This window comes from Manis pentadactyla, chromosome 6 (genome assembly GCF_030020395.1).
Source record: "Manis pentadactyla isolate mManPen7 chromosome 6, mManPen7.hap1, whole genome shotgun sequence".
Classification (NCBI taxonomy): domain Eukaryota; kingdom Metazoa; phylum Chordata; class Mammalia; order Pholidota; family Manidae; genus Manis; species Manis pentadactyla.
This window is the reverse complement of record NC_080024.1, coordinates 39,518,883-39,540,655: the sequence shown is the minus strand read 5'-3', so window position 1 is coordinate 39,540,655 and position 21,773 is coordinate 39,518,883. Positions and strand designations below refer to the sequence as shown.

At 35.1% G+C, this 21,773-nt stretch overlaps 1 pseudogene; it reads left to right on the top strand.

Annotated features, from left to right (window-relative positions):
- Positions 1-14,527, top strand: part of LOC118933583 (3-ketoacyl-CoA thiolase, mitochondrial-like) — a 69,268-nt pseudogene extending 54,741 nt beyond the window's left edge.
- Positions 14,528-21,773: the final 7,246 nt, after the last annotated feature.

Here is a 21,773-nt window from a genome sequence, read left to right as displayed (position 1 = left end):
TTCAAAAAAGGGGTAAAAAGAGGTCAGGAGTGTTTCAGTAATAAGCTTCATCAACATGGAGAAAAACATCAACAATAAATGAGAAGTACTGGCTGTTGAATGGATTTTTGCAAAATGTCCACCACTAAAATACCACTCAAATTTGGAACACTCTTCCATTATCAAAATATGAAATATGATGGTATCAGGAATTAGCTAAATAACCCATATCAGATTACCATGCTCAATTTGTGTTTATTCAAGAAAATAGTCTCAAAATTCTTAGGAACATATGTAATTCAAATGAAGTGCTAGAAACACCCATCTAAAAATACAGATGTCAATCAAAGATGTTTATTTTCCATAAAATATTCTGAAGAAGATACACATGTTGAGTACAGACAAATACTTACTAGGAGTCCTTGTAACAGTCTTTTTGTAAATAGTGCATGCTCTGGAAAGTAATAGTTTTAGTGTATTTATCAGGAAAGTGTGGCATTTATTCTGGAATATGTGCATATATCAGAAAGATTCCCCTGGACATACAGAAAAATAGAGCAAATCAAATTTCCCCTTTAACTAAATGTGTTGGCAAATCACATTAAAATGAAATCCCTCTTGAAACCTGAGGTGTGGATATTAAAAAAATGAAAGGGAAACATGAGGGAAACCTTTGTCAAGACAAAAGCATTTTAGCATGAACATACTATGAAATTACATATTTAACCAAAGGTAATACATAGGATCTAAACCAAAGACTGAAGCACAGTCCTGAAGGATTGGCTTTTGCATAATACTGGTTATTGGCATTTGCTCTTTCATTATTATCTTCTCTGTTTTCCACAATGGAGCAATGACTTTTCTTTGAAACTCTCAACCCACCCAAATATCCATGCTTTATGTTTTATTTGTTTTATCAGTTTTCAGAGATGATATTTAACTGTATCAGTGGTCAAACTAAGCATACAAAAAAAAGCATGTCTGTTTTGTTGAAAATAATTGGAAGAGAAAAAGATAGAGATGGAAATGAACCAAGTGTTCAAAACTGATAAGGCTCCGTAGGAAACACAATGACAATCATAAAGAACAAAGAAAGTAAATGAGCTCTTTTGATATGTGAGGCATATATAGTTTGCCTGTGAATTACTTAAGGATGAAGTTGAGGAGGTTAAATCATGCTAAACCTTATACACAGAGAAAAATTAATCACTAACTTAATTATTCATTTGAGAAAAATAAAGAATCCTGCAATTAACTTTTCTTTTTGCCATAACTCCATATAATATATAACTCTATGAGAGAGAATGTGTATACACAGACATTCATTCTTGCACAGTCAAAACTACTGTAGCATGCTTGGCTAATTTCATTTTGTTAACCATTGATACTACTTGAAACCACAGAAATTCTTAATATTCCTTGGCAATTTAATAAAATATTGGTTTTTTAAATCTATGGAAATAACAAAATATTTTGGTAATGTAATTCCTTTCAAAATGATGCATTAAAACTGTTACAGAAATATGAAAATGCAAAATGCCCTCATTTACAAATATCTCAATGCATTTGTTTCCCACAGTATCTGAATTGCAATTAGATAACACAGTATTATCCAGCATTCCCCTTGACTGCACAATATAGATTGAGCAAGAAGTGTCCAGTCATTTCTCTCGCCTTCCCAGATAACTTAAAGCATAGTGTTTTATTTTGAAGCCAGACAAAAGTGGCTGAGGCAAAATTTGATTTGATTACTCAAAATTGAAACAATATGAATTCTTGGGACTTAGCATTATATTCGATGACACTGGGGGGCAGTTGTCAAAGTTTTGATTATAATTTGAAATGGCTATGTTCATGCTGAAGTTAGGTTCTAGGCAGAGGAACTGCAAATTGCTCCACAATATATTTATTCTCAGACATTTATAGCTGTAAATAGAACTTTTATTCATTTGAACATAAATTCATTTTTGCCATTGTGGCCATTATATTATTCTTAATCATGGATCAAATAATTATATATTGATTATGAATAATATTTAATACCTGTTATGGATTGAATTGTGTTCCTTCAAAACGTGTATTTGGAACCCTAACCCTCAATATGACTATATTTGGAGGTTGGGCCTTTAAAGAGGTAATTATGATTCAATGAAGTCTTAAGGGTGATACCCTAAACCTATGTGACTGATGTCCTTATAAGAAGAGGAAGCAATACCAGGGATGTACACACACACAGAAAAGGCCATATGAAGACACAGTGAAACTGGCATCATGCAACCAAGGAGAGGGGCAGGAGAAACCAGATCTACTGACACTTTGATCTTGAAATTCCAGGCTCCAGAAATGGAAGAAAATATCATCTTTATTGTTTAGGCCTTTATTTTGTGGTATTTTGTTAGTGAAGCCCTAGTAAACTAATACAATACTACCTATAGGCCCTTTTATCTGGATTAAATTATTTTAATCTTCACTACATCCATATCAATGGATGTACTAAAATTATCGCTATTGTTAAAAATAGAAGACAGAGAAGTAAATCTCCCTGGTACACACAGCTAAAAAAATGACCTACCTAGTATTTGAATGCAGATAGATTCCAGACTCTTGTGATTACCATTTGACTAAGTCGTCTCTATTGATCTAGCTATCTAGCTATCTGTGTATGTTCCTATTAAACTAATATCCATTATTTCATCCATCCATTCATTAATCTACTTAATCACTTATTTTTATCTGAATATTGAAATCATTTCTAGCCTTTGTTTTGGATTTGTGCTTTGAAACTGCATTCCATGTTAAATAGGATTCAGTAATGCATTTTTAGAAAAAGAATTATGACAAATTCTTATTAAAAAGTCAGTTGAAATATTTTATCCTTATGTGATTTGAAGCATATTAATTGAAAAATCCTGAAAATATGCATTCAACAAGGATTAACAGTGGTGTTCCCAGTTATCCAAGGGATGTGAAATTCTGAAAAACAGCTACTCCAGTGAATGTTTACATAATAATTCACAGTTACCACCCCAGTGGGTTCAACTTTGGAGGGCTTTCTGAAAATTATTTAGAGTCCTTTTTGATAACCACTGCTCCAAATATTCTGTCATTCCATATACTTGTATCACTCCATTGAAACTTGATGAAGAATCATCTAGACAAGTTTGTGCTTGTTTAATATCCCTTGATTCCTTAAAACGGATGGCATCTTTTGGCCACTTTTAAATATGTCTTCAAAATAACCATTTTAAGTTTCAATCTATGTACATTTTCAATATTCAGTTTGAATATTAGAATTCACCATTAGGTTGTAAAATAGTTGGACAATACAAAGGGAATATTGTGTAAGATTCTCTAAGCATTGTGACTGTTCTGAACGTTTTAAACATGACTAAATTTGAATAAAACATTAGTAAATTTGGATCTAGACATATAAATTGGCTGTTCAGCTCTAAAGCAGTAAACATGTATTAACTTAGATTCTGCATTTTACACACATTCATACAATGTGTAAATTAATTATAAATCTGTTAAGCTTAAATGAATCAAGAAAACATGTTGAAATAAAAATACTTTCAATATTTTCCACTAAAAGTACCAAATGGCCATATTTTATTTGGTATATTCTTTAGGGGAAAAAAAAAGGAGTTTTTTTGCTTGGCTAGTAAGACAATGGTATGCATTTAAGTCAGTACATGTAGGAGGTTAGTCCTGACAAATTTGGGGCAACAATAAAGGAATATAGTAAAAAGTAATGGTGACAATAGGCAGATAAGTCTTTATTGAAAACTTCATTTTTATGATTTATATGTTAACCAAAGCTCTAAATACTGTAGGAGAGTAGCTGAAGTTCTTTAAAGTATAAGAGAAATGAGGACCATGATATTAATTCAGAGCAAGTATCTTTTTCAAATGTGGTAATAAAGAGTGCATTGAGTTTGCAGAGGTGGTAACTCAGGTAGATACTCAAGCTCAAGGAGTCAAAGTAATGACCTAAAATCTGACAGCTGAGTCCTGGAAAAACTGTTCCGTACTCCAGAACACCAGAAAGATGGTAGAGGATTTCAGGTTTCTAAAATCAGAAACAAGCTGAAATATGGAAAGCTTGGTGTCAGAAGAAATAAAAATCCTCAATTAGGTGACAGCAATGAAAGAGCAGAAATTGAAGATCTTGCATAATTAAAACAACAATTAGAAATACTGATGTGAACACACTGTGATGCCAGGACATACTGGCCCTCTGGGCACGTGTATACTTTTTGTCACACCATTTTCTCTAGTCCTTGCCATTTGTGTCATTCTAATATACATATATTAAAAATAATGCATATGTTACTGGCTAATGCCATTATACACAGAATGCAAGACTTTAGCCCACTGAAAATATCTTTTTTTCAGCCACATTTTTGGGTTACATGTGCTTATTAACATGTTCATCTTCCTCTTTGCACATACCTTCCTCACATTTTGTTTTCCACTACTGGAGGAGTTTCTTAAAGGCAATACATTCCAACTACATCTTCTCCTGCTGCCCTTTCCCAGTGTTGCTGAATTTGCTCATCTTCTATGTCCAGGTAGTGCTGAAATTCTTAATTCCTTTTGTCAGTTTTTCACTGTTTCACGCTAGCATCTATTTTCTACTTTTCATAATCCAGGATTAATCCCTTTATTCTCTTTCCATGTCTTACTCCCCAACATGTAAGAGGTTAAATGAGTAACCTTTAACTTTTATTTTTTAATTTTAACATGATTTCAACACAGAAAGTTCCAAGAATAGTATAAGAATTATCATGTACTATTCACCCTAACCCCAAATTCCACTTGAAAGTAAGTTACTGATATTATATCCCTTCCTCTGTATCTTCTTCACTGAATATAGCACACTCAGTGGCATTAGGAAATAAACACTGGTACAGTATTACCTAATTTAAAGACAGCATTCAGGTTTAGTAATTGTCCCAATAATGCCATTTATATCAAAAGAAACTCCTGGATCATGCAGTTCATTCTTTTGGGTCTCTTATATTTTGGGATATTAACCTTTTTTTGACAGATCAGTAATTTTCATGAACTGCATCTCTCTTTGGTTGTTTGATGTGTCCAGATTCAGGTTATGGTGTTTTGTCAGGAACACAGCAGAAGCAGTGGTGTGCTACTCTCAGTGCCTATGTCAGTCATCACAGAGTGTTGATATGTTTGATTACTGGTCACATTAACTTGATACTTTATTAAGTTGCTCTTGCCAAATTTTTCCACTATTTTGTGGGGAGTTCTTTTGAGATAATAAAAATATTTTCTGACACCTCAAAATGTCACTCACTACTTTTAGTATCCATTTATGAGTCTTGCCTGAGTAACTGTTGTTATTTGCCAAATGGTGATTTTTTTGGATCTCTTCATTCCTTCCATATATATTACTTGATCCTGTACTGCAAGAAGGGGTTTTCATATAAATACAGACATATAAATTATTAAAAATGATATAATAGTAGCTTAACTTAATCTTTTACTATCATTATTTAATTTGATGCTGAATTGCAACATATTTAGTCATGGGAGTTCCTTCAAGTTGGTTTCTGTGTCCTCCTCATGTGTCTCATTTATGAGTACTTCCTTACAGTCAGAAACAACAAGATTGTCCAGGTTCACCCTTTATTTTTCCTGTTTGAGCCTAGAGCCAGGCATTTCTACAAAAAGTCCTGGTTCCTATTAGTGAAGAGTTAGTATTTAGAAGCCATGCTTGGCTCTCAGTCTAACTATTACTTGTCATTGCTTCTAGAGCCTCTCAAAGGACAGAATCAAGAATTAAGACCTCATGAATGGTTTATTCTTCAGCGAATCTGAATGGATTTTTTTTTTCAGTCTTCTACTTCAACTACTTTTCCTTGGATATCTTTTACTTCTTTATTTCATTTCCATTCTTTTCTGAATATTCCCACTTTTCTTTAAGGCCCTATTAAAAGTTTTCACTCCACTCTTTTCTTCCATGATATTTTGTCTTCATTCCTGATGCATATAAGATAAAGTAAACCTGAATACCCAGGTATATTTGTGGATATTTAGGCATTTGAAAGCTTAGAGTATGAATAAATTACATTATTCCTGCATGAATGATAGGGGATGGGTTTAAACCCAAGTGTTGTGACATACAGTTAAGCATTTTCTTAGTCCGTTAAATAAAAAAATTCAGTGTTGAGGAGGAAGAAATTTCCTCTACCCTTGAGGGTCTTTTAGCTTGTCTAATTGACATGAGACAGATGAACAGGAGAAAAAAACAGTTTAATTATATATCTACACGGAATCCATAGATGTAGATTCCAAAGACAGCAGGGAGAATGAGGTATATGTGTCATTCTGAACCAAAAAGATGGGGGTAGGAGTCTGAGACTTCAAAGGAAAATGAAACATTTCATAGGAATATGAAAGAGTAAATGTTTGAATAAACAATTGTTTGCTGGGCCACACAGAAACAATGGGACACGAAGAGGAATTTTAACAGACTTTGCCATATGCGTCCCTGTCTGTCACCCCTAGGTTTTATTATGATATACTTTTCTATGGTGAAAGCTCTCTTCCTGGAGTGGGTCTTCTATGTAAATTTTTTTTATTCAGTTGAAGTGAGGGGAGGTCAGAGTTGATTATTTTCAGCTCTGAAGTAATCTGCATGTTACAATGGCCCATCTTTTGTCAGCCTGCTCTTTGGACCCTACACCAGTTACTGTTAAGGGTGAAATAACAAAAAGTTGTTGGAGTCCTAAATTCCAGTGCCTGTGAATGTGGCCTTATTTAGAAATAGGGCCTTTGCAGATGATCAAGATGAGTTAATTAGGGAGAGCTCTAATCCAATATGACTGTGGTCTTTAAAAAAGCAGGAGATTTGGATGTAGACACACACAGAACTCCAAGTGAAAGTGAAAGCAGAGGTCAGGGTGGTGTACGCAGAGCCAAGGAACAGCAGAGTGCCTCCAGGCCACCAGAAACTAGGAGAATGACATGAAACAGATTCTTCCTTATAACCCTCAGTGAAAACTACCCCTGTGGACACTTTGATCTTGGACTTCTAGCCTCCAGAAGTGTGAGATAATTTTCTGTTACTTAAGCCACACAGTTTCTGATACACTATTATGGCAGCACAGCATACTAAAAGAACCATAAAAGTAGGATGTTATCAGATTCCACATTATGCTACATATCTGTATAGATCATTAATAGTGTTAGATTTTTCCTTTCTACTTAACTCATTTGAGAGAGAAGAAAAACCAGATGTAATTCATTATGCACTTAATGGTCCAAGCATGTAAAATATCAACCATTAGTACCAGGCATTAGAATAAAAACTAAGTACATCATAAACTAAGAGATTAGAACAGTAGGTCATTATGAGAAAGCAGAACATACTGTGCTTGAGTAAAAATATCTATCTCTGGATTGAACAATTTCTGTTAAGCAAAGAAGAAGGTTTTTAATGACGTGATATAAATGCCTGTCAAACTAATGGGAAAACCTTGGCAAGCAGAGGGTTTAGAGAGAAGTTGCACACCTTGATTATTTTGAAAGTAAGTGTTTCTAAATTTGTATTAGAATTTAATTTGGCTTAATTAAATGAAAGGACTCTCTTGGCTCTCTGGGCATTCAGGTGGGAATCAATGCAAGTTGTTCATCTTTTGGTTCTACACATAATTTTCATGGTGAGGTTGCATCTATATTTTAAAGATGAACACTAAAGTGGAAACCGCTATATTGTAAAAAGGGGGAATAAAATGTTCTTTAAATCCTTAGGGAATTTCTTTCATTTTATTTTTTTCACAGGTTTAATAAAAGGTAACACCATTGGCTTCCAGAATTTTAATCAAAGCTTTTTTGTTGAAAATAAGGAATCTTTTATTAAGTTCACTTGAAGAAACTAACCATTATAAATTTTTTGGGACCCCAGAAACCCTAAAGTACCAATGGATTTGCTGAAAAACTACCAAGGAATGGATTCTGAAGAGATGTAATATATTTATTCACAAAAATTTCTTTCTTAGTCATTTCACTCTGGCAAAAATAAGGCTTAGAAGGATTTAATATTTTCATAAGAAAATTCAACCTAAAATTATTATGCCATTATATGACATCTTTAGGAGTATACATAGTAATTGTTAATGTATGTAAAATGCTTCAATGAACTGTGAAGTGGTTTATAAATATGAGCTGTGTAATTATTTTAGCTAAACTGAGTACCCTCAATTAAACTCTCACAATGTCACCTATGAACAACTGTGCCTGGGTATTTTCTGGTATATTAAGTGATTTACAGACTATGAAATATATATACGATTTCCTTTTAGACCTTGTGCTTCCCTGTCTTCTATTCCCTTACTCAAGACTAAACTTTTCTTTTTCTTAATTACCTGCCAGATATCTATTTTTCCATTGTTATACAGCTCATATTTTACTCCTTTTTGGAGATTTTCTGGTTGCTTCCTCTCCTGCCTCCCCAAGCAGAGCTAAGTAGTCAATCTGCTGAGTGCTTAATACATCCTGCCTGTACCTTACTTGTAATGTTCATGTTGTAACCAGCTAAAAACATGTCTTTCTCCATCAATGAATGTGTCATTTTAGGATAAGGAAATTTTATTCTAGTTATCTTTTTATTCTTAAGTTATGTCATAGCAGTACACAAGAGTCTATAGAAGAATGTTGATTAGCTAAGTCATGTTTTTGTTACGTATTAGCCAAAGGTCATAGGTCATTGTACATACCTCACCCATCCTTCAGTTTTATAATTCCTCATAGCTAGATCATTTATGTGTCTTGGATTTCCTAGCACACTCATGGTTTATGCTTTTTTTCCTAGCATCCTGTCTGGCTTAAAGCTTTTACAAGATTTTTCATTTTTTAAATGACTTACTATTATTAATGGTTACTTTAAAGTAAGTTGGATAGATTGGATAAGGCTTCAATTAGTATTTCCAGTTTTAGCCATGATTTCTTTCAGTTCAAGGCATCGTCTTACCTAGGAGTGTGTGAGACGTAGTGCAGTGAATAATGTTCTTACTTTAACTAATTATTTCATCTGAAAGATGGGCAGCAATAACTCGTTTCTCTCTTCCCATCTTTTAAAACAAAACAACCAAACATCCCTTCAGGACCAACATGCTTATAAAACGATTGTGTTCTAACAGATGCATGTAGAGAGCTAACTCTCCCTGGTGTGTGCAGAGTGGGCATGTCGTTGGCGCAGTTCTGCTGCTGGCCCCTGGGTTTACCAGTAAGGTTCAGTCGGCTGTGTTGTGGCCTTTCATGGCTAGTGCTTTATTAATTGAAAAGTGCCCTGTTAGAAGTGACTTCTGATTAGGTTTGATGGGAGTGGCTTAAACAATATTCCAGGTCTTGATTTCTATCTGACCTTATCTTGGCTTTGTTTTGAGTAAACTGGAACAATTACCTTCAGACTCGCCTTCTGGTAGCAAGATGGCTGCAGCTCCTAAATTCCTAGTTCAGGAGAAAAATAAACATTTCCTATAAATCCCCCAAATTTCTGAGATTCTCTCTGAATAGACAGGCCCTTCACCATTCAGTATACTCTTTGGCTCGGTTATGCATACCCCTCCTCTGCAAGAATCCAGAGGCAAATTCCCGTGGAGACTTCATAAACTGACCTCAAATAATATCTAGAGGAAGGATGGATATACAGTAGCAAATATTTCTACAACATTGAGACTCTAAAATATACTAGATATTCTATAATTATTCATTTTGTTCATAATCAAGGCAAACTATGTAGGCCTGTTCTCAAAAACCCCCCAAAATCAGTTTTAATCTTTCTCACTGAGCTAGTTATATAGGCCAAATTTTCAGAACAGCTTAATTCAAGATCTAATACCGGACTTGTCCTATTTATTAGATCTAACACCCAGCCATCCATAATGCCTTCTGGGGTTCCACAGGCATTATTTTTGGTTAAAAATAACAATGGACCTCTGTGGACATTGGGAATACTGTGTTTTTAACCTGATATTTGAAAGTTTAAAAAAAGAACTTTTGCATATTTATAATCTTTTAAATAAATATTACATATTGAGAGATGAGAATTTGTTGGAACAGGGGAAATAAAAATACTAAATTATTAAGCAATATCTTATTTTACCCACAAATAACAGTTTAATGGCTGAAAAAACAAAATGGAAGAAGCTTTTCAACAGTGTTTGTGTTTTTCTGCAGAAAGATTTAATTGAGAAAGATAACCTCAGTATGATGGTTGGCTGACCCCTAACTCAAGGCCTGACTTCATTTGAAGTTACAGAAAATAAGAGAGATCCGTGGGAAGCAATGAGAAAATGCTACTAGTTATCATTCTATGGTTTCCTTCCTATATACTTTTTTTAATCTTTGGAGAAACATTTGTAATCCTGCTGCCTGCACAAGTGATATTTGAATGTATTCTGCAAAAGTTTCAAAGTTGGTAACTCATAAAATATGCCTGAGGTTGGCAAGTTTCAAGAGATGAAAAGCCCACACAGCTCTAACGAGTAACTAAAAAGGAACTGGTGTAGCGGGCACCAGCACAGCAGTTTAAAGCCCCATGCTGGATATTGGACTGCAGTTTGAATTCTTATTATGGGCCCCACAAGATAACATCCCCACTATGGTTTTCCTTCATTCATGTGTTTAAGCTTAATTGACCTTACTACAAATTATTGAAAATGTGAATAAAACAGTTCTGTTCCTTCTTCCTTTTTTTTCTTAAAAGAAGATGAAAATTTTACTATGAAGAGGATTTTCACATTTATATTTAGCTTATTTTGCTCTAGCTTGAAAAGCAGGTCTCCAGTTTCTGCCAGTACTTGTAACCAGGGAGAATGATTACCACATGCAGGTGGCACTGATTGGTTGGAATTGAAAGCTGCACAGATTGACTTGGAGGCCTGAACCCATCTCTGTTCTCTAATCTCAATTTTCTCTGCCAAATGTCTTTAGAGAGCAGTCATATCTGTTTTGACTGACAGCATAGCTAACAAGTAGGATGAGTGTCAATATATCATTGGTTTGGGTGTGAGGGGCGTTTTATATATATATACAAAATAAACATTTTATGTAAGTCTTATCTCTACAAAATATATATTTTAGAATTTGTTATAAACACATTCTATCCAACTAAATGGACCTGCTGTTGAGAATTGTGTTTTCTATTCTTAATTTTCCAAAATACTTTTTAGTACTGTCTTAAGTAAGGAAAGAATGTATTTGGAAAAACAAGTAAAAATCTCCTATCTAATGAATAGGCACTGAGATTTAAGGCATAAGGCTTTAAAAATATTTTAAATAACTATAAACCCTTGCATATGTATATAAAAGCCTTATTAAGTGGGTTGTTTTCTTCATTTACAAACATAAAAAGCTCTCAATATGTCATTTTATAAATAATCTTTAAGATTAACTGATGGTTTTGTTTTGCTTTTGAAAATGAATCAACTGAACTACCATGGCTAGAAAACACTTCTTTCCTGCTCCACACCTTGTACAGTTCTTACTTCTCCTGATGAAACCGTTGCTAAATATTATAGATGAGGCCTTGGGATGTATCTTTTGTAAAAATGTCGAACACAAATCAGCAAACTAAGTCTCAAAAAAAAAAAAAGACTTTGTCTTTACATCATAAGGTCACAATGTATGTTTTAACTTGAAATAAAAATGTTAAGATATGTGTACATTTTTTGTTTGTTTATGCTTTTGCTTTAATCTGCTTTTTCAATTAACTAACCAAATAATTGTCTCAAACAAGTAAGATGAGGTGTTTCCTACTATAGAACTGGTATGAATCAGCATAAAACATAGATCTTTTTAAATATAACATAGTGCTGGCACTGAGAATTATGTTTATGTATTTAATATATATATTTCTATATTTTAGGAATTCCTCTGACTTAGAAATGAAATATGAAGAAAATCCTAAAATGCAAATAATGAGGGCAGAAGAGACTATATTCGCAAAAATTTTAAAGGGATATTAAAGCCTCTACCTGTAACTGTCCATTACATCAATGTTAACTATCCTCCCCAGAATTTGACTGACAAAAATTCTATTATTAATTCCATTGTTTAAAAATCTTTCCCATATAAATGAAGAATAAATGAATCAGAACTTTGGGTTGGTGAACAAATGAAAGTTCTGGGAGCGTAGTGTGCCCAGAAGGGCATAGAAGCTCCACACCCCACCTTTCCATACCGTGCTGTATGCATGATTTCCCTTTGTCTTTTCTTGAATTGTGTACTTGACAAGGCATGTTGGTTTGCATGTGGGAATCCCAAAAGAGACCTCAGCTCTCACCATTATTATACTCCATGGCTCTACTTTCCAGTCCATTGTGAATGGATGTCAGGAGATTTGTGTTTAAGATACTAAAGTTGTCTTCTGTGGAGGAGCTGAAACATGAGCTGGGCTACCTACCGTGTCAGGAACATGCATTTTAGAACCAATTTTGGATCAGATCTCAAGCTGGAATATTCTTTGTGAGCAGCATTAACAAATCAGCATATCCAATTTCCCATGGGAATTACTGCAGAGAATTTTGCTGCAAAGCATACAGTAAACAGAGAAGAATGTAACAAGTATGTCCCTTAGTCACAGCAGAGGTGGGAAGCTGCTAATGGTGCGGTTACTTTAATAATGAGATGGTACTGCAGAGGTGAAGACAAGGAAAGGAAAACCGTGAGCATGCTCAGTACCAACCAAATCTGGAGCAGTTCTATAAACTTACTCTAGTTCAGTATTCAATAAGGGACTTTCACAGGAGAGGCTTTTATAGCTTGGGAGGATTCTGTTAAAAAAATATATAACTTCATTCCACTGGCAAGAATTGTGAGCTGTTTTGTGTCTGGATATGGTCCCTCCATCATGGATCCTGGTCTTGTCCCTGCTATCAATGCAGCATAAAGAAAACAAGACTGACTCTTAAGGGCATGGATTTGGTAGGGGTGAATGAAGTTTCTGCTTCCCAGTACCGGGCAGTTGAGAAGAGCTGGATTTCAGCCCAAGTAAAACCAATGTGGATGGGAGAGACATTGCTTTGAGTCAGCCATCGGGGGGATCTGGATTAAGAATTACTGCACATGTGTTGTGTGAATTAAGATATAGAGTTGGAAAATATGTTGTTAAGTCAACTATCATTGAGGGTGACCGAGATACATTCTCATCACCCAGAACACAGCAAGGGGAGAGTAAGGATCCCACTGTGGCACTCTGTTACTTTATTTGGCCAGACCACATTAAAACAGGTACAGATGTACTTATCATGAACAAAAGCTCAGGCCAGAAATAAATTATCTCAGATTTGCACCAGTCAAATATGTATTTCTGAACTAAAATCTACTTATAGGCAGTCTTAAAAGAAGTTGTATCCTAGTCCATAACCACCACCCATGCTTTAGATAATATGATAGCAGGGAAGTTGTACATGTGGTTCATTAATTAAAGTATAAAGCTGGAAAATATACTGTTAGATCAACTTGTAATGAAGGGGACTGAGATATCATTGTCATCATTTGGAATGCTCCTTTTTTGCTGCAAACAAGATTAAGCCCATGTGTGTTTCTGGTGGTCTTTGGCTGTAGGGTGCTAACACAAAAAAGAGAAAATAGACTGCAAGTGTTTAAAGACATGATTGGAACGGTGAGACATATAACCAAAATTCTAGAGGAACACTGTGCAGGAACATGGAAATAATAGGCAGTGAAGATAACATTTCTCTGCTCTTAGAATTTTATATAGCACCACACTAGATAGTATTGTGACTTATTGATTAAATTATCCAGTTCAATAAAAGTATGGTGAGTGGATACAGGAAAGCTGTTTCTGTTTGCTCTGCTTAAATTACAATTAAGTTTCCAGCTGGAGATCTCCAAAACATAGTAGAACCCTTGCAGGGATGGTTGTTTGCCTTGTTCTATTTTGGGATTGTTTAGCAATATCACCTTATAGCAACAGCTGTTCAGAGCGCTGGGATTGGTATGAATTTTTCTTCTACTGCTGGCAAGTTGAAAAGCTGTAAAATATTTTCAGTTCATTCCAGGTTCAGGTATCCCTAGGAGCAATTGTCTTCATGCAATCAGAGGTAAGATGCTAAGACTGTTAAACAGAGATTTAGAAACTAAATGCAAACTGCTGATGGTTGGAAGCTCCAACTGGGACTTTATGGCCTAACACCAGACATTCTAAGATCAGTAGCTAAATTAGTCAGAGTAAACATCCTGAGGTGCAAAACTAGTGCCAGCTCACTGAGCTAACAATAAGATGGGTGGGTTGGCAGTGGGGCTGAGGAAAGACCTAAATCAATATAGATAAATTCAGTATCAGTTTCTATATTGAAGGGCACAATTTGAAAACAAAACAAAAAAAAATCTATCAGGAAAACATTCAGCTATAAAGATGTGAAATGGAATTTTTGGAAGATGTATGCTCTTGATTAAGAAATTAATAGTTATATTGGGATTTATATATTATGTAAATTGAGTGCTAATATAAGAACCTCATGAAAATCATTGTTAAGATAAAGTGATCTTGATTTAATCAGCATGCAAAGAAAATTTGGATCTTCTGTGGCATTATTTATTAAAATGAGCATTTATCAGTACATATTTGCCCTTCTCCTTTTTCTTTTCTTTTTATGATACTGTTTTCCTTCTAAACCCCCACTTTTTAAAATGTTTTCTGTTATAATATGCATACCAAAAATTTTAAAACCACAATTTTACAGTTGATGACTTTTCCCAAACTGACCTGAATAACCAGTTTTCAATCAAAAGACATTACCAGCACCACAGCTAACCAACTAGTGACTATTTTAGTGTTCATAATCCAATTACATTTTTTTAAAAGAAAAGAAATGTCACCTCTTTCAAGAGATGGACAACTATAAATGATGGTGGTGGTGTTAATTCTGTTAGCATTAGTGGTGTAGTATGTAAGATTTCTGCTGAATGATCACAGGTATTTAAAGAGTATTGGCTCTTTAAATTGTCAAGTTATTCAAAGACCTCTGTTCTCATAAAATAAACATTAAAAAAGTTGTTTTACCTTTCAACACTTTAAACATCTTGCATCCTAATGAATCACTTACATCTTCTTAGGTATAACTATCTGAAACTTTTTTTCTATTTACTAAAACCAATTATGTTTTATACTATTTAATATAACAACTCACTTCATTGTTTCCTGGATATCTGGGACTGAATATTTGTAGATGACTTTCATTTCCCTCATAATTGCCGGTATTTCTTTGTCTTCTACTGTCTCTCATTTCTCCCACTATATTCACATATTTGCTTATTTTTCTCCCATTATTTTCAGAAATTTAGTGCCCATAGGAAAGGCACTTTTAACTTCCCTTACTAATTTCCCTTATTAATTTTGTTTAGAGACAACTGACTGTTCATTTCATTTGAATCAAAATTAGCACCATTTTAATACACTTAATAACATTAAGGACTATTTCTCTTTGATTAGAATAAGTTCCCACTGCAGATCATCTTTATCAAAATTCTACGACCTGGAAAAACATTTGCTTGTCATGTCTCTTGTGTAACTTGGCATAGTTACTCAGTCTTTCTTAGTCTTTCTGATACTGATTTTTTTGTGTATGTGTGTGAAGCAAAGATCAGTTGTTTTGTAGAATATCCCTCAATATGTATTTATCTTAAAATTTTCATATTAGGTTCACCTTATATATTTCTGGCAGGAATGCTCTAGGAGTGATTTTTTTTTTTAATTGTCAGCAGAAGAATATTTGTCCAGATTAAAGATGGTGGCATGAGAGGTGAGACAGAGGCTTCCTCCAAAAACTGCATATAACACAAAAATATAATTAATACAACTAGTCCTGAAAGAGCAACAGGAAAGAGGGCTGCACCAGACTGCATACATCTGGAGAAAAGAGTGGACCTCACAGAACAGGTAAAGTACCAAACCTGTGATCTGGCAGGACCCAAGCCCTTCCCTCACCCAGCTCACCAGCAGGAGGTAAAGAAACAGAGCGGGGGGAGAAGAGGGAGTGGAGGCCTGGGACTGCTGAACACCTAGCCTCGGAGATCTGCTCTGGGAGGACAAATCTCCATTGCATGGTGCTCTGGTGATTTAGTGTGGTTGGAAAGCTAAGACAGGCAAAATACTTGGAGAGATGGAGATTCCAGCTCCTTGCGGAAAACAGGAATTCATATCCAGCTGAACTGGGCGGCTAGTGTGAGAGACTTCCTAACAGTGAGAGGGCTGCTAAAGAGGCAAGGATTGCACAGAGCTTGCTGCTCAGGAGAAAAGACAGGTAGACAAATTGTCCGGGTGCACTCTGCCCAGCAGGTTGGGAACTTAAACAATCTTCAGGTGCTCCTTCACACTGGCTGACTATGCAGCTCCAAGCCCCCCAACCCACCATGATACTCAACCCTCTGTCTTCCTCCCTGCTAGCTTTCACCTAGCTGGCAAACTGGCAACCCCTGCCCTGGAGTCAGGCCAGCCAGAGGGAAGCCCTGCCTATGGCAGCTACAAAGACAAAGCATAGAGGTTTATACCTGTGTGTTCGGCCCGCTGGTTCTGGCAGTGGAGACAGGCATAAAAGCGGGAAACAGGAAACAGCTCTTTCCTCACGTCAGGCACCAGCAGCATTCACACCCGACATGACTCCAGGATTTTAGTGCCTCTTTATCTCCCTCATCCTTCCCACCGACCTACCAAGCCCCTCCCCCACTGTAACCACCAATCACTTCTCAGTGTTAATGAATCTACTGCTGTTTTGTTCATTTTGTTTTGCTTTGTTTTTAGATTCCACATGTAAGTGAAATAATGTGGTATTGACAGTGTAGGAGGGTTCTGTTTCTTCCACATCCTTGCCAACACATTATTTCTTGTCTTTTGGGTAGTGGCCATTCTAATGGTGTGAGGTGATACCTTATTGTTTTGATTTTTATTTCCCTGATTATTAGTATTGTGGAGGATTTTTTCATGTTCCTGTTGACCATGTATATTTCTTCTTTGTAGAAATTTCTGTTCAGGTTCTCTGTCCATTTTTTAATCAGCTTATTTTTTTGTGGTTGAATCATGAATTCTTTATATATTTTGGATTTTAACTCCTTTTCAGATAAATAATTTATGAATATATTCTCCCATATTGTAGGTTACATTTTTGTTCTGTTAATGGTGTCCTTTGCTGTACAGAAGCTTTTTAATTTGATGTAGTCCCACTTACTCATTTTTTATTTTGTTTCCCTTGCCTGAGGAGATGTGTCCAGAAAATAATTAATTGTGCTTATGTTCAGGAGATTTTTGCCTATGTTTTCTTCTAAGAATTTTATGGTTTCATGTCTTCTTCATAGGTCTTTAATCCATTCCAAGTTTACTTTTGTGTATGGAGATAAACAATAATCCAGTTTAATTCTCTTGCATGTAGCTGTCCAGTTTTCCTAGCACCAGTAATTGAGAAGATGGTCTTTTCCCCATTATATTATTCATGGCTCCTTTATCAGATATTAATTGACCATATATGTGTAGGCTTATTTCTGAGCTCTCTATTTTGTTCCATTGATCTGTAGGTCTTTTCTTGTGCTAGTACCATACTGTTCTGATTACCAGAGCTTTTAAGTATAGCTTGAAGTCAAGGAGTATAATACACCCAGCTTTGTTCTTTCTCAAAATTGCTTTGGCTATTCAAGTCTTTGTAGTTCCATATAAGTTTTAGGATTATTTGCTCTAGTTCATTGAAAAATGCTGTTGGTATTTTGATAGGAATTGCATGGACTTTGTAAATTGCTTTGAGTAGGATGGCCATCTTGACAATATTAATTCTTCCTATCCATGAGCATGGGGTAGATTTCTAATTTGTGTGTCCTCTCTAACTTCTCCCATCAGTGTCATAGTTTTCTGAGTACAGATATTTCACCTCCTTGGTTAGGTTTATGCCTAGGTATTTATTCTTTGATCATATCAATAGATGCTGCATTACATCTATTGCAAATGCAGTTGTTTTCTTGATTTCTCTTTCTGCTAGTGCATTGCTAGTATATAGGAACACAACAGATTTCTGTGTATTAATTTTGTATCCTGGAACTTTGCTGAGTCCAGTTTTTAGTTCTAATAAATTTTGGTGGAGTTTTTAGTGTTTCCTGTGTATAGTATCATATCATCTGAACATAGTGACAGATTTAATTCTTCCTTACCAATTTGGATGCCTTTTTTCTTTTTATCTTGTCTCTGACTGCCATAGCTGGAACTTCCAGTACTATGTTGAATAAAACTGGTGAGAGTGGACATCCTTGTCTTGTTCCTTATCTTAAAGGAAAAGCTTTCAGCTTTTTGCCATTGAGTATGACTTTAGCCATGTGTTTGTTATATATGGCTTTTATTATGTTGAGATACTTATCCTATATACCAATTTTGTTGGGAGTTTTTATCATGAATGGATGTTGAATTTTGTCAAATGCTTTTTCAGCATCTATTGAGATGATCATATGGTTTTTATCCTCCTTTCTTTGTTAGTGTGGTGTATCACATTGATTGATTTATGAGAATTGTACCATCCTTGCATCCCTGGAATGAATCCCCCTTGGTTGTGATGGATGATCCTTCTGATATATTTTTGAATTTGGTTTGCTAATATTGTGTACAGGATTTGTGCATCTATGTTTATCAGGAATATTGCTCTGTAATTTTCTTCTTTTGTACTGTCTTTGGATTTGGTATTAGAATAATGCTGGCTCAGAAAGGGTTAGGGAGTATTTCCTCCTCTTCTTGGAATACTTTAAGAATGGGTATTAGCTCTTCAGTAAATATTCTATAGAATTCAGCTGTGTAGCCATGGTCTTGGACTTTTGTTTGTTGGGAGGTTTTTGATTACCAATTCAATTTCCTTACTGGTATTTGGTTTGTTCATATTTCCTGCTTCTTCCTGTGTTAGTCTTGGTAGCTTGTACTTTTTTAGGAGCTTGGGTATTTCTTCTAGGTTGTCCAACTTATTGGCATATAATTTCTCATAGAATTCTCTAGTAATTCTTTGGGTTTCTGTGGTGTTAATTGTAACTTCCTTTTCATTTCTGATACTGTTTATTTGTGTTCTCTCTTTTTTTCTTGGTAAGTCTGGCTAGGGGTTCGTCTGTTTTGTCTATCCTCTCAAAGAACCAGCTCTTAGTTTCATTGAGTTTTTCTATTGTTCTATTCTTCTCTATTTTATTTGTTTCTGCTCTGAACTTTAGTATGTCCTCCTGCTACTAACTTTGGGTTTCATTTGTTCTTCTTTTTGCAGTTTCTTTAGTTGTCTGTGTTTTATATTGTTTTTGTTTCTTGAGGTAGGCCTGTGTTGCTATGCACTTCTCTCTCAGAACCACTTTTGTGGTGTCCCACAGATTTTGAACTGTTGCATTTTTGTTTTCATTTCTGCTTTGATTTGTTCATTGATTCATTGATTATTTGGGAACATTTGTTTAGCCTCCATGTGTTTTTTTGTTTTCTTCATATAGTTGATTTCTAGTTTCATAGTAGTGTGGTTTGAAAAGGTGCTTGATATAATTTCAGTCTTTTTGAATTTATTGAGACTCTTCGTGTGCTGATACGTTATCTGTTCTGGAGAATGTTCCATGTGTACTTGAGAAAAATGTGTATCCTGTTGCTTTTGGGTGTAATGTTCTACATACATCTGTTAAGTCCATATGGTCTAATGTGTCATTCAGAGCCTCTTTTTCCTTATTTATTTTCTGTCTGGATAATCTGTTGATTTAAGTGGGATGTTAAAGTCATGTAATGTGATTGTATTGCTCTCTATTTCCTCCCTTTAGGTCTGTTATTGTTTGTTTTATATATTTAGGTTCTCCCGTGTTGGGCTCATAGATATTTATAAATATATATCATCTTGTTGGACTGATCCCTCTATCATTATGTAATGTCCTTCTTTGTCTCTTGTTAATTTTGTTTCTTTTGGAGTCTATTTCTTCTGATACAAAAAGCTACTGCTGCTTTTTTCTTCCTTTTATTTGCATGAAATATTTAGTCCCCTCACTTTCATTCTATTTAAGTGTTTAGGTCTGTAATGGGTCTTTTGTAAGCAGCATATAAATGGATTTTGTTTCTTCATCCATTCTAACACCCCTTGTGGTTTGATTGGTAAATTTAGTCCATTTACATTTAAGATAATTATTGACAGGTGTGCACTTATTGCCATTGTATTAATTGTTTTCTGGTTGTTTCGTAGTTCTTCTCTGTTCCTTTTTCCCTCTCTTATACTCTTGTCTTGTTATTTGATGGTTTTCTTTAGTGTTTGATTGGATTCTTTTTTTAAAATTTTTGTGTCCATTGTAACCTTTAGGTGTGGTTTCCATAAGGTTCATAGGCTGTTTTCTATGTATATAACAATCTATATTAAAGTTGATGGCCACTCTATTTTGAACACAATCTGAAAGTTCTACTTTTTTATTTTCTTCCTCCTTCATATTTTATGTGTGAGATATAATCTACATCTTTTGCATATCTCTCTTGAATAATTTTGTGTATAGTTGATTTTACTGCTGCTGTTTGTTAACTTCATACTTGCTTAGTAAGTAATTGGTTGACTACTTTTACTGTAGGATTATTTTCACTGATGAGAAATACTTAGGCTTAAGAGTATTTCCATCTACAGAGGTCCCTTTAATATATCCTGTAAGCATGGTTTAGTGGTGGTGAATCCTTTTAATTTTATCTGGGAAACTTTTAATCTCTTCTTCAGCTTTTAATGATAAACTTGCCTGGGTAATGGATTCTTGGTTTAAGGTCCTTTTGTTTCAATACATTAAAAATTTTGTGCCACTGCCTTTTGCCCTAAGAAATTTCTGCTAAGAAAACTGCTGATAGCCTGCTGGGGTTTCCTGCATAGGTAACTATCTGCCTCTTTTTTGCTGCTTTTAAGATTCCATGTTTGTCTTTAATCTTTGGCATGTTGGTTTTGATGTGCCTTGGTGTTGTCTTCCTAGGTTTCCTTTTGTTAGGGGCTCTCTGCTCTTCCAGGACCTGGGTGGCTATTTCCTTCCCCAGATAGCAGTTATTTCTTCTAAGAGATTTTCTACTCCTTTGTCTCTCTTCTTCTGGTACCCCTTTTCAATTATTATTTTGTTTGGAGTTATCACACAGCTCTTTTAGCATCCTTGTTATTTTTTATAAATTCTGTTTTCTCTGTTCATCAGCTTAGTGGTTTTCCTGTTCTCTATTTTCCATCTCATTGATTATTTCCTCTACTTCCATTATTCTGTTCATTTCCTCTATTAAATTTTTCACTTCACTTATTGTATTCTTCACTTGTGAATGGGTCTTAAAATTTTCTCTCTCTTTGTTGGAGTTCTCACTGAGAACATCAATTCTTTTCTGCAGTCAGTGAGAATCTTTATGACTGTTACTTTGAAATCTTAATAAAGAACATTGGTGATCTCCATTTCATTTAGCCTTATTTCTGGTGTCTTATCCTATTCTTTATTTGGAACATATTCTTCTGCCTCCTCATTTTATCTGGATTTTTGTGTTTCTTCCTTTGCATTAGATAGATACACTATGCCTCCTGGTTTAGAGAAAAATGACTTTATGAACTAGGTGCCCTGTAGTGCCCAGAAGCTGAGACTCTTCGCTCATCAGTGCCTGTTTCTCCTTTGGGGTAAAGCTACAGTTTCTGTAGGTGGGCTGTGGGTGGGGTTGCCTTTCTGCCTGTCTGCTGGCAGTAGCTAATCTCTGTCAGTAGATGCTGACAACTTGCCTCTCATGTCCTTACTATGCTGGGAGGCACTTCTGGCATTTGTTTTGGGTGGAGAAACCC